General features: G+C 37.1%; 1 protein-coding gene across 8 annotated transcripts in view; it reads left to right on the forward strand.

Annotated features, from left to right (window-relative positions):
* Window positions 1-19,516, forward strand: part of TNRC6C (trinucleotide repeat containing adaptor 6C) — a 590,484-nt gene that overhangs the window by 371,429 nt on the left and 199,539 nt on the right. The gene's annotated exons all lie outside the window — the stretch shown is intronic.

The following is a 19,516-nucleotide window of genomic DNA, read 5'->3' on the forward strand; positions in this document are numbered from 1 at the left end:
GTAATTTTTTTTACTTCTGCTTTGTTTTTATTTTTTTTAATATTATTGTTAGGATAGATGTTGATAAGTTTTTTTTCATGTAGTCAGGATGAATTTTTCCAAATAAGTTTGAGAAAAGCGTGATCATTGGGCATAACAATACAGTCTCTCACAATCTTAAGATTCTTTGTGTTGACTAAATGCTCAGGACCTTAGTAGTTTAATGAGGTGTGAAACTCAAAGTGAAGCATCAGATCAGAGTGAGACTAAAACTTTTCTCAACACAAGCTACAAATTATTTAAATCTTGATATAATTTGATAAATATAAATTGAACTTGTTAAGAAAAATTCACTTAAAGAACAGTCTACAGAAAGCAGTCTATCTAGAAATAACACAAGCTTTGGTAGTCTACTTTTTGAGAATCTTGGTTACTTAGAATTGTGAACCGCTTTGTTTTTCATATAGAGGACTTAGTTTCCTTACTTGCTGTCTTCTAGAGAAGACAGCTACCACTATAAGCTGCTTACATATCAATGTTTGAGTTGCTCAAAACAATCTACAGTTTATTGTTAACATTATAGACTCTCCTTTTCATTGATGAGATATCTATATATTAAAACAGTGATCTGGAAATGTTTTACTTTCAGTCTTTAGTTATGAAAAATCAATGAGACTGGTGACAGTGCGAATGGATAATAATTTAAATTACATTTATTTTCCTCTAGACAGCTGTCCTTGCAGAGATAAATATGCAGGTTTCCAAATGCTGTCATCTGGCCCCTTTCCAAAACAAGCTAAAGGAGGAGGTCAGGGGTGGAGCAGTCTTTTACTTTAGTAAAGGGAGGCTCTCAGTTGGAAAGAATTGTTAGATAAAGTCTGTGTAGTACTGACTGTGTGAATACTGCAGACTTAAAGTTAAAAAACAAAAAAAGAAAACCTAAACCTTCTTTTATTTGGATAAAGTGGACAGTTAATTTCCTATATGTTAGTATCAGTTACTGTAGTTATTTATGTAGTAATTTCAAGTTATGTTAGTTTAATTGTGGACATGCATACTACTTAAATTTTTTTATTGATTTTTTTCAAGTAAGACATTGGTGTGACCAAAGATTGAATAATCAAACTGTGCAGCACAGAATTACTATTAGTTTTAATAGTTAAAATTCAGATGATAAGATCACAGTAACACCATCAAATGGTTTTCTCCTGAGTTGGAAGTTGCAGGTAGAAGTTTGTCGTTCCCTTAGTATTAGAGATTAATGATAAGGAAACCTCTTTAATGCCTGGTGATACTACAGTCTGGCCAATTTTGTATCAGCTGGTGCCTTCTGGTGATTAATGGGCTGGAGGTTTTCAGTTGCCTTATGAAGATATCAGTGAGAATAAATGGTATTTAAAAGAGAGAGTGAATTGAGAGATGCTTTAGAAATGACAGTATAAAATTGTGTGCAGTGTTGTAGGTGTGTTGTCTCTTAAATAAAATTCCGTTACTAAATGGATTTTACACTCTGGATGGCCTCTTTGATTTAGTGGTAAAAAATAACCACGTAAAGAGAGAGTGACCATTTTAGTGAATGGAGGAATAGAAGTCAAATGTAGTGCTTATAGAGCAAAATATGGTTTTGTTTTAGAAATCTTGTCTTTCTGACAGATTAATTTTCATAAAATCATTCTTTAGAGTTTGGACTCTTAATATGAGCATATTTAGAAATATTTTGCATGTAACACTTAAAATATGACTAATCTGCATTGTAGTTTTCAGAAAGCAACTACAAATGTGACCATGCATTAAAAGTTATTTTCTTTTGTGTGAACTGCCATTTTAAAAAATTGCTATAGTGCCATTCTGCTGGTCAAAATTAGGTTAAATTATTGATTGTAGTTGGAGACTAAGTTTTGCTATTAAATCAGTTATCATGCTTAGGTTCTTTTTACTTCAAGAAAATATTCAGATTTTTATTAGTATTATATTAATCTATTTTTTCAAGAAATGTTCTTGATATGCTTTTTCTAAATGTTTTATTTGGCATTTACTTTGAGTTGACATTTTAATCTTACCTCTTTCAAATCAAAAGCCATTTCTTTCTTTCTTTCTTTCTTTATGAAGACATGCTGGATAACACTAATATCTATAGAAAGATCTGTATGAAGTAGTTAGCTGTATATTTACAATCTTCACAGTTCCAAGAATCTAAGCATTAAATTTTGTATTGATTAAACTTGACCCTGGATGTGTCAGACGTATAATTTTACAAAATTAAAGTCCTATGTATAGTTGTAATTCAGACCTATGAAATACTAAAAGTTTGAGGAGGTAATAGTGAAGGCTGCTTTCTGGAGCTCTTTCCTTTTGTGGTTTATGGTCATAGAGGGCTCAGGAGAGTGAGAACAGTTATTTGTGCTAGAGCAGTGATGTTTTATGGCTGGATGCCCAGATTGTCTAGTTTTGCAGACAGCTCCATTGTTTGTCTTTTGAGGTCTATGGAGGTGGAATACATTCTTAATGTACAACTATCTGCAGCTTGCTGTTCTTGTGTCATGAAATGTACGTTCACGTCAGAAATTTAAATCAAAGTGAGATTTTTCTCTAGTTTGTCCACAAATGTAATAGAATTTATTTTTATAAGTTTATGTTTAAAGAATATTCATGGTAATCTCTTGGGGCTTGTCTATGCTACAGGGAACAGCTATGTCACTGCAGCTGTGCTACTGTAGACACTGCTTGAGAGACGGTAGCTAGATCAACAGAATTCTTCTGTTGACATAGCAATGTGTATACTAGGCCTGATATCAGCTTGTATGTGTCTGTAAGGGGTGTGAATTTCACAGCCCTTAGTGACATAGCTAGTTGACCTAAGTTTTAGGTGTAAACTAGGCCTTACTTGGAGATGTAATTTCTTTGTATTTTAAAACATGTCGTATTTATTCTAAAGCTAATCTTTGTTCAGATTAAAGAGTAGAATCTTTAGAGAGAAAATGATGCATATAGTTCTTCAGAGAAAAATATATTTTAAGTAAATATGACATGCTTTGTGGTAAATAAGCCCTAGAGAAACGCACATTTACAGGGCTCAAAATATTGTATGACAACTACTAGCTATAGGCTGATATCAAACATAGGATTAATGGGACCTGTGTTAGGCTTCCCATCAAGCTGCTGCCTGTGGGCCTTACCTTTAAATAGTCAATAGTAGATAACTAGTACCAGTAGATATCTACTGAAGAAGGAACTTCATTTTTTTCCTGGCTGCTGTTTCCTTTCTCATTCCCTTTCCTCCTTCCATTATTCTTGTTTGTGTCTGCTCTGTTTGCTACTTCCATTCTGTGGGTTCTTACTGTCTCCTAATGTATGTATTTATGTGGACTTCCAGTGACAGATGAAAGCCTTTTTTCATTTACTGTTTGTGAAGGAAATTTTTGTTTACTTATTTAGCTTTATTGAATAGAATTTGAAGGAGGTAGTTGTCCATTAATATACAAAAACACAAGTTAATCTTAAACTCTGTTTTTAGTTCAAATTGTTATTGGTTGGCACTTCATGTTGAAGGCCCTGCCCCCACAGTGGTTCCCAGCCAATGGGATCTGCGAAGCCAGTGCTCAGGGCAGGGGCAGCATGCAGAGCTGTCTGCTGTACCTTCACCGAGGAGCAGCTGGAACAGGTTACCGCTTGCAGGGAGCTGCTCATGGTGAACGCCCCCCCTGTATACGGCACCGTGAGCCCACGCCCTAGCCCTGGACCCCATTCCGCACCCAACTTCCCTCCCTTTTAGTTAATCAGCATTTTTTCCACTTACGGGCACCGCGCATTTCCCCAACGTGCCAGACCGAACAGCTTTTACTGTACTAGAGAATACCTGTTTCATTGGGCAGTGTGCACGAATTTATCAGAATTACAACTATTTTTTTAATTTGGCATAAACAATAGTTCATTTTGATCCATCTAACTTAACTTCACCAAAACAAGAAAGAAAACTGTAAAAAAACAAGAATACCCAATTTAAGAATACTTCAATTGGTCTGTTTGAGTTAACATGTAGTTTAAGATTGTCATTAAACATGAAATATCAGGTCATAATTCAGAGGTAATTGTCATTCTAAAAAAATTCTTTATTCTGTTATGGTTATATTTCTCTCTATTTAGTTTACCATATATTTGTTAAGCACAAGTACAATGGAGTCTTCAAACAATAACAGTAAATTTAGCTTTCTGTAGTCCTGATGTTGATTTATGACAAATACAATATTCATTTAATAAGTTTCTTAATTTAAAAAATTGAATCATTTTACTAGAGTGTTAGGTATTTTGAGATTCATCTATTATCTTTTCTTAGTATTTAAAGATTCTGCTTTATATTGTGTCTACAGGCTTTGCAATTGATTCTCATTTTTTTCAGTTAAACTGTAGGTATGGTCTGGAAAAGAACCTTATAAATAAAATTAGTGTACCATATAAAACTCTGTTCAGGTTACAAGATTCTTCGGACTGCCAGCACTGTAGGCTTAACCTGACATTTGAAAATCGAATGGTGTTCTCTACTTAATGCATTACCAAAAATAGAGAATCTGGAATAGAATTTTAGCTGTCAAGTTTGATATGAGAGCATGTGGCAACTCATTCTCATTTTATTTGCAGTGCTGATGGTGCTAAAACCTTAAGACATTAGTTCAATAAGCAGTGCTGACTCAGAGTAATTAGGGAAATAAGTGGCAGACAGGTTTTTAACAATAACACCAATTGGTTTCACAATATAGAAGTAGTTGGTGCAAAATGTAATTCTGTACTTAAGTAGATTTCCCCTGCATTTTGGTAACTTTAATATGAAAAACATAGCTGCCATGGATTTGTGAAGCAGTGTAGATGGTGTTGATCTAACTGCCAATTCATGTTTTCTAACACCATCTGTCACAAGACAGAATGCATATATTGTTGATTTAGATGTTAGACCATTGATTTCAGTGTAGTTGTCATAAATACACCTCTACCCCCATATAACGCTGTCCTCGAGAGCCAAAAAATCTTACCGCATTATAGGTGAAACTGTGTTATATCGAACTTGTTTGATCTGTCGGAGTGCGTAGCTCCCTCTCCCCGAGTGCTGTTTAATGCTTTATATCCGAATTCGTGTTATATCAGGTCACATTATATCGGGGTAGAGGTGTGTGTGTGAGGAGTAGTATTGCTACCATTAATGACCAGTATCATATGAATATCATAGTTTGAGGGAAAACCTGATTTTCTGTGGGATTTGATGGAATTGGGCAAATGCAGAATTGTTACTGTTTTATGGTAATGCATATATCTTTCTAATCAAGCTTTTTGACAGAAATGACCCAAATCTGGTTCAGATGCAAGTGTCCACAAATGTTTGTTAATTTATCGTCTGTGATAGTCACTTACCATGACTCTTGGCATATTGGAGTCTGTTGTCAGACTTTTGTGTTTATTCAGTTATCAGACTTTTGGCTGTATTCATAGATGCTTACAAAATGTATTGTTCTAGCCCAAATAAAGCATTTTGGCTTGTTTATGTCATCTGTAAAAACACAAGAACAAGTTTTAATATTGAAAATAAAACTGTTAGCATAGTTTGATAGTGTTGTTAAATTTAAAATAGAGCTGTCAATTAATCACAGTTAATTCATGTAATTTAACTAAAGTTAATCATGATTAAGTAATTTATCACAATTGTACTGTTAAACAATAGACTATCAATTGAAATTTATTAAATATTTTGGGATGTTTTTCTACATTTTCAAATATTGATTTCTGTTTCAAACTGTACAGGGCTCACTTTATTATTTTTGATTACAGATATTTTCTCTGTAAAAATAAGAAATAGTATTTTTCAATTCACATCATACAAGTACCTGTAATGCAGTCTCTTTATTGTGAAAGTATAATTTACAAATGTGTTGTTACATAACTGCACTCAAAAACAAAACAATGTAAAACTTTAGAGCCTACAAGTCCACTCAGTCCTACTTCTTGTTCAGCCAATCGGTAAGACAAACAAGTTTATTTATATTTATGGGAGATACTGCTGCCCACTTCTTATTTACGATGTCACGTGAAAGTGAGAACAGATGCATGTTTGTAGCTGGTGTTGCAAGGTGTTAACATGCAAGATATGCTAAACATTCGAATGTCCCTTCATGCTTCGGCCACCATTCCAGAGGACATGCTTCCATGCTTGATTTAAAAAAAAAAAAAAGAAAAAAGAAAAAGTGTTAATTTTATATCTCTGACTTAACTCCTTGGGGGAGAATTGTATGTCGCCTGTTTTGTTTTACCCACATTTTGCTATATATTTCATGTTACAGCAGTCTCAGATGATGACCCAACACGTTTGGTTTAAGAACACATTCACAGCAGATTTGACAAAACGCAATGTGAGATTTCTAAAAATAGCTACAGTACTCAATCCAAAGGTTAAGAATCTGAAGTGCCATCCAAAATCTAAGAGGGACGAGGTGTGGAGCACGCTTTCAGAAATCTTAAAAGAGCAACAATCGAATGCAGAAACTACAGAACTCGAACCACCAAAAAAAAATCAACCTTCTGCTGGTGTCATCGGAGTCAGATGATGAAAATGAACATGTCGGTCTGCTTTCCTATGTATCATTATCAAGCAGAACCCATCATTAACATGGATGTATGTCCTCTGGACTGGTGGTTGAAGCATGAAGGGACATATGAATCTTTAGAGCATCTGGCCAGACTTGTTTGTCTGAGCGATTGGCTAAAGTAGGACTGAGTGGACTTGCAGGCTCTTAAGTTTTACATTGTTTGTTTGTTTTATTTTTGGATGCAGTTATTTTTTGTACATAATTCCACATTTGTAAGTTCAGCTTTCATGATAAAGAGACTGCAGTACAGTACTTGTCTGAGGTGAATTGAAAAATACAATTTCCTTTGTTTTTTACAGTGCACATATTTAGAATAAAAACAAATATAAAGTGAGCACTGTACACTTTGTATTCTGTGTTGTAATTTAAATCAATATTTTTGAAAATGTAGAAAATATCCAAAAATATTTAAGTAAATGGCATTCTATTGTTTAACAGCATGATTAAGCGCATGATTAATCGAGAAATTTTTTAAAGTGCTTGATAGTCCTAATTATTTCTCTGTCATTACAATGATAGAGAATGTAATGTCAAAATAGCATTTCATGAGGATACAGATCTGCTTGCGGAAACTTCAGTGAAACAAACTGTCAATCGCTTCAGAGCTCTTAATCTTCTCTTTTCAAGATGAGGGAAACAAATCTTGAGCACAGAGTTTCAACTTGTTTTAGTAAACAAAGTTAGTGCACATAAAGAGGTCAGTAAGATACAATTAGACAGTAATCTGCCCTCTTGTTTCATCTTTTTAGTTTAAGGTTTCAGATATGTCCAGTGGACATTTTAAAACACAGTTTATAGTAGAGCCTATAGGTGTTCTTGCTTAAAGATTTAGTGTTATCACCCTGCTGAGAATCCCAGGACCCCTGACATTTTATTGTGACTCTGGATTAGCTCATTGGGGTCTTGCTCAAAATTCTTCTTTTCATCTACTAGTTAAATGCACTGTGAATATGGAATTGAATTCATCGAGAATAACATTTGAAAAACTTTTTTAAAAGGCACCTAAACTTACAAAAGAATTAATTCATTGAAGAATGGTTGTATGTTGTTGCAAGTTTAAATGTGGGGAGGAAGAGGAAATGAGGATTTATTGTATTCCAAAATCTTCCCAAAACATCAAGCATTTTGTATCCCATTGTAACAGTTACATTTACAAAAATGGAAAGCAACATTTTTCCTTTTATTGTAGGCATTTTGGTTAAAGAAAGTAAGGCTTAAATCTAAAACATTGGCATATATCACGTACTTCTGTTTTTAAACAGGCCACCTATTTCATTTGCTTTGCTTATTTCTGTTAAGGTACTTACAACAAGAATAACTTCTAGAGTATTACAGTTTGATGGCAAGGCTAAAGTGAAGTTGAACTTCTTTAATTGAACACAGTTGGTTCTGTTTCCATCTCAGGTCTGACATGTCTCCTGGTATGGCAAATGCACACCATTGCTAGATGGCAGGGCTTTTATGTTTTTAACTTCAAAAGTACAGATGGAAAAATTAGAGAAACTGATCTGAGGGGTATTGCCAAGCAAGTGCCCGAAGATGCACAGTACTTAAGCTTGGAAGGATTACATTTTTGTCGGTAAATGTTGATTTCACTCTTCATGCACAAACGGATGAAGTCCATCAATAATAATTGAGATTTACAGATAGTCAAAATGAGAAAAATGCTGCATGAGAATTTATTAAAGTTTCATTTAAAGTTATTTTTACTTGTGATATGTGGTGATGATGATTTTTGTTTTAATGGTTAAAAAGCTTCAACTGTTTGTAACTTAACACCTCATGAAGTTAAATAATTATCATCTGACCCCTGTAATTTCCCATGGGTGTGAACATTTAAATGGATAAAAATGGTTAAAAATAAACTGATATTATTTATTAAAATAAAAATATTCCAGTTTTGCCAGTTCTAACAATACTGTGTTGACATAATTAGTAGTTTTTGCTATAAATTCAGATGCTCCAGGTATTCTTCATCAAGTACAAAATACAACTTTGTTTCTAATGTTTACCTCTTCCTGGTACTATCCTATACCTGTTAATTGCATAGTAATCTATTCTATTTGTATAGATGCTCTTTTTTAAAGTCTCGGATTCTTGTTTTCAGAAAGACTTTTTAAAATATGTTTATGATTAGATTTTTCTTTAATATGTTTCACCACCTGCCCTTCCCTGGCATACACCTTGTTCAACACACCAGTGTTTCTGGGTCAGTAGTACAGCCTTTTTACCCTTCTAATCTAATTAGGACATTTGCCTGTAAATGTAAGGTGATCCTGGCTGCTTTTTCTAACTCTGTTTCCTGAGTTCTTAGTTCTCTTCAAAACTCGATTGATTGACTGTGCCTCGGACTCCTGGATTTGAAAAGCCACTAAAACTTTATTTAACCCAGAGTGAACATAATCGAAGCAGATGGTTGCTGAAATCTTAGAGGGATTCCTAATCTTATGAAAGCCCAGCAGTGCTTTCCTACCTGGTCACAGTCTAACTCCACAACTTGCTCAAGAGCTGACCGACCATCCTTCATATTCAAACCCCCTCGCCCTCAGATTTCCATATGAGCAGACTGGATGGAGCTTCCATTCAGAAGTCCAGACCTCTGTGTGTCCATGAATCCAGTGGTGTATGTTCTTTTTGGTCGTCTTTTTGATAACATACCTAATCATACAAGTCAGCTTAAGAACTCTTATCTTATAGCGGCATCTCAGACGTCTTACAATTTCAAGTTATCATAGTTCATTCTCCACACGTGCCCAAATCCTTTACTTCAAAATGACTGTAGTAGGGGGACACTTTGTGCTGTTGGAGATACTATCCGTTAGATGAGATGCATAAAACAAATATTCTTTTCAGTTCTCATCATGAAAAATCCTTGGTACTACTTGTCAGAGTAAGATTAAATTATTAACATAGTCTCCTGGGTTGGCCTAAATATTCCCCTGTAGTTTGAATAGGATATTATAATTGACCATTATATTTTTCATGCTTTTTTCTAAACTACTGTTGTTATGCTTCTGTGAGCTGTTAAACTGCAGCTCTATTTGACCCTTGATGCAGTAGCATTTCAGTAGTGGATTAAGTTTTATCTCTGTATATCCTATTTCTACTTGAGTATGTTGTGTGATTATTATTATTATTATTTTTTTAAGGGCTTGTCTTCATGGGGTTATTCTGGAATAGCTATTCCTGATTAACAATTTCTAATTAATGCCATATGTGGATGCTTTTATTTCAGAATAAGAGTGCCGTAGTGCATTAAGCTAATTTTGAGTAAAGAACTCTTATTGTGGAATATGAGTGTTCACACATGGAGTTAATCAGGACCAGTTAACCAATTTTACATTCACACCCTACTTTATTCCAGATTAACTTTCACATGTAGACAAGCCCTTTATTAGAAGATGTTAATAAAATGCTCGGAGGTCTCTGAAAGATGGTGTAGAAATGCCAGCGTGTCAGCATCTATTAAACTAGTGGTTCTCAACCTATTTACAGAGAGCTGCAAGTGCAGCCCACAGTGGTGTTATGTAGGTCATATACCACACAATATATGTACTATCTCTGTTGCCCTGAAGATGTCACATGAGCTGTAGGGGCTGCAAGCGGCCCACAGGTTGAGAACCACTGTACTAAACTAATACCTTACCTTTTAAGAATGTTGATATGCTTCATGTTGCAAGCAAAATTACTTAGGAGCATATATGAAGTAAATCCTATACATTACAGCAACACCACAATTTAGTTTGTCTACATGGGGAAGTTTTTCCAGGTTAAGGTAGGGAGTGAATTTAAAGCACAATAGCTATTTTGGAATAGCTTCCCATGTGAACTCTTATTCTGGAATAATAATCATCTCTTTTTTCTGGTAGAATAAATTAAACCAGAAAAGGGCACACTTACTTCAGAATGAGTGTCCACGTGGGGAGCCATTGTGGAATAGCTGTTATAGTCAACTTTCCTGTGTAGGCAAGCCCTCAAGATCTTAAAACGGGTGAGGAAAAAACTCATTAGAATGCCAGCGTAAGAACTACAGCAGAATGCATTGTAACTTATGTAGCAACACCATTAGACTTAACTTGGAGTTTGTGTTTAAGCATAAACTACCCCCAGAATGGTCAGTGCCAAGTTGTCTAGACAGAACTTCACCAAATTCACTACAATTAAAAATGTAAACAGTGATTTCAGATGTGAAGCTGATTCTGAAGGTGATGAGAGAACTAAGTCACATGAGTTGTGAATATCTGATGTCACCTGGAAACAGACATTTTTCTTTTTTTACTTCTGAACTCTCAAAACAGTATAAATAAGAAACTTAGACTGAAATATGTTTTTACGGGGGCTGGGGGGTGGGAGGAACTAAGAGCCACATATAATACTGATAGATGATATCCATGCTTCTTGACTTGGGCCTCTCAATTTACCTTGTTTTCTAACTTGCTACCCTTCCTGCTGTTCCAGTAGAAGAGCTCTCCTGAGCAATATTATGATCTGCAGTTAGAAAAACCATTTTGCTTTTTGGGTTGTGGGTTTAAATAAATTATTTTCTTTCAGGTCTGTTAGAATGTGATAGTAAAGTAAAACTTTCTCTGCTAGTTAGTTAAAGTACCTATGATACACTGCTGTATTTATCTATAAAATGAAAAAAACCCTACAAATGCATACTAAGAAATTTTGCTTTATTTACAGTGGGCTTTTATATTTTTTTAAACCAACCTTTTAACTTTCTTCTGTATAATAAAGGGAGAACAAATAGTGCCTTTGGAGAAAAATGTATAACACAAGCCTTGGTTTTTATCCGTGGCAATATAATCAAAACTTTAAATAATCTTATGAACAGTGCAGTCTTTTTTAAAATATTCTCATTTCGTTACGTTGTTAGCTGACTACTTAACACTGTACCTAGAAGTGAAATCAAGAACTGCTGTCTAAAGCCACATGAATATTTAATTATGTAATTTTAAGCATATTTAAAGTATATATTCAGATATCATTATGTAAATTAGTTATGAAAATTGAGCTCCATTAAAATTATAATATTTTCTGACTGAATTTGAGGCTACTTTAATCTCAGAAATGAAATAAACAGGTTTTTATTAAGAGTGGCACTTGTACCTCTTATAAATGTAATTGACATGTTAATATGGTGATATTAAACATATACTGGAAAAAATAAATATTGCAAACCAGTTGGGTTGGGAATGGTGGAGGAGGGGTGGGAGGTACACAGTTAAATTGCCAGATATATTTATAACTTTAATAGACTATTAAAACTAGGCCTCTCTTTCAAGATATCAGAATTTTCTGTCATAAGTTATGCTGAAAGTCAAATTATTTCATCAACCACTAGAGGTAATATACACTTTGACAGGAGATCACATACGGATCCTTTGTATAATGTACTCTTTCAGAACTTTTGAAAGAGCTCATCACTCCATAGTTAAGGCTAAGTTTTTGTCACTGATATTTTTAGTAAAAATCAGAGACAGGTCACGGGAAATAAAAGTTCACAACAGCCTGTGACCTTCACAACAGGCTGTGATCTGTCCCTGACTTACACTAAAAATATCCCTGACAAAAGAGGTAGGTGGTTTCAGCACGCACTGTTGCTGTGGCTCCTAGGTCCCCCACTGATGTGGTGCATGGGAGCGCCAGGGTCCCCCTGTCCTTAGGGCTTGGATGCTGTGGGGTCCCCTTGCCCTGGGCAGCTGGTAGCTGTAGGGTGCCCTCGCTGCAGCTGTGGCAGGCCAGCAGTGTGGAGTCCACGCTGCCCACCGCGGCTGGGAAGATGCCTGGGGTCCCAATGTGGCTGGGCATATACAGGGGGTCTGTCTGTCCGCGCACTGCAACTGGGAGCTGTGAGGGTGGGACTGACTGGGAGCTTCAGCCCCAGGGCAGAAAATATCATGGAGGTCAGTGGAAGTCATGGGTCCCGTGACTTCCCACATACTATCATTAAGACTACGATTATATCATGGAACAAAACAGGCGAAAGAGCTGCACTTTCTTAATGCATCGTGAATAGTGGTTAAAATATCTCCATTAGGATTTCCTCTCCAGATCCCTACTAGTGCATCCCTCAGCCTATGGAATTCAGAATCAGTTAGAAAGAAATGACAGTTGGGATTACATTTACCCTTTTGCAATTCAGACATTTTGTGTAAGTTTATATAAGGAGTTGTGAATCTAGCCATTCAGAGTTCCTTCTTTGCTAAGAGTGGCCCTGCTTCTTGGAACCATTGTACTGGATAGCTTGTAGCTTGATCTGATAGACAAACACAAGGAGATGTCAGAAGGACAAGCAGAGATTTTAGTTTGGACAGAAGACAAGTGTGGAGTACAGAGGTAGATCTGAGAGTTGTGAGCATAGAGATAGTAGTTGAATTTGGGTTTGCGGATGAGAGTGCCCAGAGGTTGAGAACCACTGCTCTACACCATATCTATTTACCAGTGTGGGCTGCACATGCAGCTCTCTTTGTTTGGGCTGCATACACACAATATGTATACTACCTGTATGTCCCTGAGAATGTTGCCGCAGCTGAGTGTTGATTGGGCCGTGGGTTGAGAACCACTGATGTAGAGGAAAAAGAGATAGATACCAAGGACAGATCTCTATGGAATCTCCACAGATAGTTGAAGAATGGATGAGAACGATCCTCCAAAGGAAACTGAAGGAACAGTTAGAGAGGGAGGAGGAAACACTGAAGGAGCAATTAGAGAAGGAATAGAACCAGGAGAAGACAGTCGTGACAACAAGATTTCAAGAAGAATAGCAGGATTGAGTGTGTTGAAGGCAGCTGACAGAGCGGGGGGATGAGTGTGGAGTACTGATTCTGAGCTTTAACTAGGAAGAGATCAGAGACTTTGGCAAGAGCCGCTTCAGTGGCATTCGGTGTCTCCAAGCTCTTTTACATTTGCACCATGTCTCAAATTGAAAATGATCTTTCTATGGTGAACCTCAGTAAAAAGAAATAAGATTTAAATTTAATCCATGTGGTGGTCTGGTAAAGACATTATTTATTATATCAGAAGCTGTTAAAATCTGGGAGGAGAAACGCCCTAAGAATAAAGAACAGGCGTACTTGTGGCACCTTAGAGACTAACAAATTTATTTCAGCATAAGCTTTCGTGAGCTACAGCTCACTTCTTCGGATGCATAGAATGGAACACACAGATAGGAGATATTTATACATACAGATAACATGAAAAGGTGGAAGTACATATACCAACAGGAAGAGTCTAATCAATTGAGATGAGCTATCATCAGCAGGAGGGGGAAAAAAACAACAAAACTTTTGAAGTGATAATTGAGATGACCCATAGAAGGTATGAGGAGAACTTGACATAGGGGAATAGATTCAATTAGTGTAATGACCCAGCCATTCCCACTCTCTGTTTAAACCTAAGTTAATTGTATCTAATTTGCATATTAATTCAAGCTCAGCAGTCTCTCTTTGGAGTCTGTTTTTGAAGTTTTTTTTGTTGCAAAATTGCCACCATCAAGTCTGTCACTGAGTGGTTAGAGAGGTTGAAACGTTCTCCCACTGGTTTTTGAATTTTATGATTCCTGATGTCAGATTTGTGTCCGTTTATTCTTTTGCGTAGAGACTGTCCGGTTTGGCCTATGTACATGAATAGTTTAATTTGCACTGGCTTCAGTCTGTCTCCTTAAAAGAGCAGTTGGCTCAAACTTTCTTGATGGTGTGCTTGAAAGCTTAGTGGAATAGTTAGAGATTGTTTATTCAATGGAATGAACCATGATGGATTTGGCACTGCCTGGAAACCAAGTGGCAACCCCAAAACAAACAAAATTTCTAAGGAGCAGATACTGTTAACCAAGACTGGTATCCAAATCTGCATTGGTAGAGCAAAGGCATAAAATTGCAGGAAGTTCTTTCTTTGGGAGACCTAAATTTTCTGTCACATCTGAGTTCATTCTAACAGGGTTTATTTCTGTGCTCAGCAGTAGTGGAGGCAGAACCAGACTTGTGTATCATAGCCTCAGCTCTGTTTACCCTCAAAATCCATCAGCAGCACAGATGATCTCCAACTTCCTTATCTTTCTGCAAAGCACTAGAAAAGTCCTTTAAAAACAGTGTAAAAATTACATAATTTTTTAATATCTGCATGCAGTGTAAGTGTGGTAGAAAGAGATCACTTAAACCTCTCCAGGTAGCTGTCTTGCAGACATTGGACTCACTATAGCTACTGCAATGGATATGGCCTTTTGAAATTTTTATATAACTTTTTTATTTTGTTTTTTTGGGAATTTCTTGTTTCATTTTATCTTAAAATTTTATCCATTTTTTCTATATTTACATTTAATATAATACCTGAAATGACTATGTATAAATCCCAGTACTATGCCCCACCCCAGATAACATCTACTTCTCCATCCTCACTCAGTGACACAAACCCCATGAGAGACCATGGATCTTCGCAGTCCCTAATGCTTTCTTCTCCAGCTCTCTCCACCCCCTACCCCACCCCATATACCTAGGCACTCCTCCCAGGGTGCCCATCCCCATTTATATATTCTCCCTCTTTCGTTGAACCTCCTTTATGGAGTCCCAATACTTCAGCCTCCCCACTGGTCCAAGGAATTCCTCCACTATTCTAGTTGCCCTGGAGCAGGAGTTGCATGCTGCCTACAGGTGGGGTGGGAGGCCTGGGGTGGATTGCAAAGTTGAACCTGACCTGCACTCATCCGCAGCAGCAGCTCCTGTCCCATGAGGCAGGGCCCGGCTTCCCTCTCAGAATGTTGCAACCTGGCACGTTTGGTTGCAGCACTTCTTAGGTTTGTCTTGGTGGCCCTCTGTCATGATGACAGAGCAGGAGTAGGGCCATATTTGAGTGAGTGGTGTGCCATAAAAAACTGTGTATGCCATGTCAGTGCCCAGAGTGGGGAGTCAGGCCCAGACAAGGAGGACAGGAGCTGCTTCTGCAGAATGTCTGTCAAGGTTTTTTTGTTCATTTTATTTCATGGTATTTTTGGAAATGTGAAATATGCAGCACTCTAGAAATTACGGTAAGGTTGAGAGAGCAGCTGCATGTGTCGGCATGCTCTACCCATCCTATTCTGGTGAGTTCCTGAGCCTTGTTTCAGCCACCTGCAACCGTGCACAGGCCTTTTCTAAGGAGAATATGCACTAAAGTTAGGGAGGGGGGAGTTTTCTATATGGACAGAGCAGAAATATAGGTCTTCTGTCTTTCTCCACGGTCATTTTCTACCATTCAGCTCAGTGGTGCCAAATCCTTATTTTGTATTTTAAGTTGGATATACATACTGTTTGGCAAAGAAGCTGTGTTTAGATGTCAATAAGAGATTTACACAGGCTTACTCAGTGCTACCCTTGCCCTCTTAATAGTTGCAAAAATGCCCTGCCGTCTTTGAAACAGAGCATGTGATACTTTGGAATATTCAATCAATCTTGCCTCCTATGTTTTCATGACAAAGCAACACTGTAAACTGGAAATCCAGTCAATTAACAAAGGGTGGAAAGTAGTTTCATGTACTTCATCTATTTCTGACTCCTTTTGCAGGTTTTTGTGGTTTTGCAATTATATTTCCTTTTCTTAACAACAATTTTTGTCTTCATCTTTTTGCTGTGTAAAAGGCTCCAACAAATAAAAGGAAAAATTAACTATTAGTTTACATCAGTGGCAATGGCTAAGATTTTTGAACTAATCTTTTTTTAAGTTAGAGTAATCTCAAATGCTTGTAATAAGCAAAAAATCACACAAGTGTAATTTTTAAATTGGTGTTCCTTTAAATTTGTGATTAAATAATTTCAGAAGATTTAATGTGGTTATCCTTGAAATTATTTAAACACATGCTGCTGTTTTTATTACAGTGGAACTGATGCCTCATTAATTTTTTTATAAAATTTTGCTTTATTTTCATGCAAATACTATAGAATAGAGTTCAGAAGATAAATATATCATCTCTTCATTTTGAGTTTATTCCCCACCTGAAGTTAATTTTCTCTTCTCTGAAACCAAAACTAGTGTGTCCAAAGTTGAGGTAGGGAATAAAAAATAAATTTCAACTCTTAGAAACAAACAACATTTTTATATAGTTGTTTGTTCAGTAAAGAAAGAAATACCAAAAAATTTTTTTGAGGACTTTGAAAGTCTTCTGTTTAAAGAATGGATGATACCCAAGGTGTGCATTAAATCATAATTATGAGGAGCTCTTGGGGATTGCACTAATTATGCAGTATTTTTTTCCTTTGTGTCCAAATCTTACCTGTTTTCTGTAGTAATATCTCAATTTTAAGTGATACCAATATGCCATCACGCTTAAAGCTTTATTTCAATATTTCTAGCATCTCTATTTTCATGGGATTTAGAAGTGTACTGTAAACTTATCTTCCTGATTACATCATAGGACTTGTCTACACAGCGACACTCAGCAAAGTTAGGACAAATCAGCTAGAATTGTCATGTTAGTCTGCATAAATATTTTGGAAATGTGAAATACGCTACGCTTTGCTAGTCCCCAAGGTCTCAGTATAGGGCAGGGGTTCCCAAACTTGGTTCACGGTTTGTTCAGGGTAAGCCCTTGGTGGGCTGCAAGAAGCTTTGTTTACCTGAGTGTCCGCAGGTATAGCTGCTTGCAGCTCCCAGTGGCCATGTGTGACGAGGGAAGCCGGGGCTCGACCCTCCCTGTGGAGGAGGGGAGCCACACCGCCTCGCTACACCATGGTTCTCTGTTCCCCGCCAGTGGAAGCTGCAGGAAGCACCTTCATCATATTCATGCACCAAGGCCTGGATCCCAACTCTTCAGCCATTCTAACACATTACAGCTTATTAAATAGTCTCTCTCCTAGCTCTTGAATATTTGCTTTTATGTGAGACTCTGGGCTTGTCTACACATGTGGACGCTACTGCCTCACATTAGGAGTTCATTAATGTGCTTTCATCTAGTCCTGTTCAAAACAAGTCTAGATCAAAGTGTATTGACAAACTGCTCGTGTGTCATCTGGGTCCACAAGGACAGTTAGTTTGTGACAAGCTAGTGCAAGATAGATTCATGTTCCAGCTTGCTGCATACTGAATGTTCATGTAGACAAGCCCCAGCGTCTCTTCATCCTACAGTAGCAGCTATTTTTGTCAACCCAAGAAAGCCAATGAAGTGGCATCAGCACAAGGAGTGCTCCTGTGGGATGGGATGTTCCATGTCCGTGATACCATTCTCAAAATGCCATTGTAGGATCTTTACTTGGCAAAAAGAAACCCACTTAAAAGCAAAATAAGAAAAGAATCTTAAATAATTTACATTGTGTTCCCTTGTTTTAAAATATAAAACAAAACACACACACTCCTGCATTTTGGCTTATGGTAGAAATGCTGTCATGGAGGGAATAATGTCTGTCCTTTAAATGAGCCATTACTATTGGAATATAATTTAAGATTTGAAATGTTGATTTAGATTTTTATACTAGTTTAGAATGGTATGTATTTAGCCTTTTTTTTTTTTTTTTAACACTTTCCTTTGAGGTAATAACACGTAAAGGTAGGCTTGGAAGTTCAAAGTCGAGATTGAAGGGATACTGGATAAAATTGTCCGTCAAAATAAAGCTTTACAAAACCTAAGACCATTTTGAATGTTTATCTGAATTTAAGAGTGGAGCATTATGCTGATATGGGAACCCTGTTAAACTAGATAGCTGAGGCAGTGCATATAGATCCATATTCTTGATGACCTGGAGCAATATGTCTAAGGTTGTCAGAGGTAAGCATGATGCTGACCTGGACTTGGTTATCTTTTCTTTCTGATACAAATACATAAATTTTAAAAAAGGATTGTTTAATGGTTAATGTGTTGAGCTGGGACTTAGAAGATCTGGTTTGAGGCTTCCATGCAGCAGGGTACTTCAAATATGTGAGTAATTCCTTGAAATCAGTTGCACTTCTTTTTTTTAAGTATGTTACTGAATTGAAGCCTCAGTACCAGTCTCTGTCACAGACGTCGTCTTTGACTTCAGGCAAGTCATTTACTTGGTCTGTTTGTTTCCTGTTTGTCAAATGGGGACAGTAGTCCCCTACCTCACACAGGTGCTGTGAAGACAAATTCGTTAATGTTTGTGAAGAGCAGAGGAATTATGTGCACTGCACTACATCTCTCTGCCTGTGGTTGAGTCGTTATGTGCTTCTTCAGACTCAGATTAATGGAGATTCTGCCTTACGTATTTTGTATTGATTTTTCCAGACAGAAAGTTCCATTGAAAAAGGTAGTTTTTCACACCACCTCTTTTTTCAAAGGCAAAAAATGTTTGTTTCAGAATTTTTTCATCTACTTCTTAGGATTAGGAAGTTAAGTTTAGTTGATTTTGGATTGATCATGTAAACAAACGCCATGCATGCATGATACAATCCACATGAATATTCTGTGGAATGAATTACAATTAATTTAAATGACAAACTTTCCTTGACTGTGCTTGATAAGTGTTAACATGACACAATGGTCATTGTGTTTTCATTTATAACTAAAATGAAAGCTCCTATGATCCATGTTTGGCTAGAAGAGGGGTCACCAGCCAGTAGATTGTGATTGACTGACTGATCATGGAGCCTCTGACAGTCGATTGCGATCTCCGACTGGTAAAAGACTGGCGGTGCAGCAGGGCTAAGGCAGTCTCCCTGCCTGACCTGGCCCCACATCACTCCCGGAAGCTCCCATCACATTTCTGAAGCCCATGGGCAGGAGAGAGAGCAGGGATCTCCGTGCGTTGCTCCTTCCTGCAGGCACTATCCCCGGAGCCCCTGTTGGCCGGGAATGGGGAACTACGGCCAGTGGAGCTGCAGTGGCAGTGCCTGCAGAGAGGGACAGGGTGCGGAGCCATGTCTACCACCACCACCCCCCCCACGGGGGGCGCAGGGATGTGATGGCCGCTTCTGGGAGTGGT

The sequence above is a fragment of the Chelonoidis abingdonii genome, chromosome 13 (genome assembly GCF_003597395.2).
Source record: "Chelonoidis abingdonii isolate Lonesome George chromosome 13, CheloAbing_2.0, whole genome shotgun sequence".
Classification (NCBI taxonomy): Eukaryota; Metazoa; Chordata; order Testudines; family Testudinidae; genus Chelonoidis; species Chelonoidis abingdonii.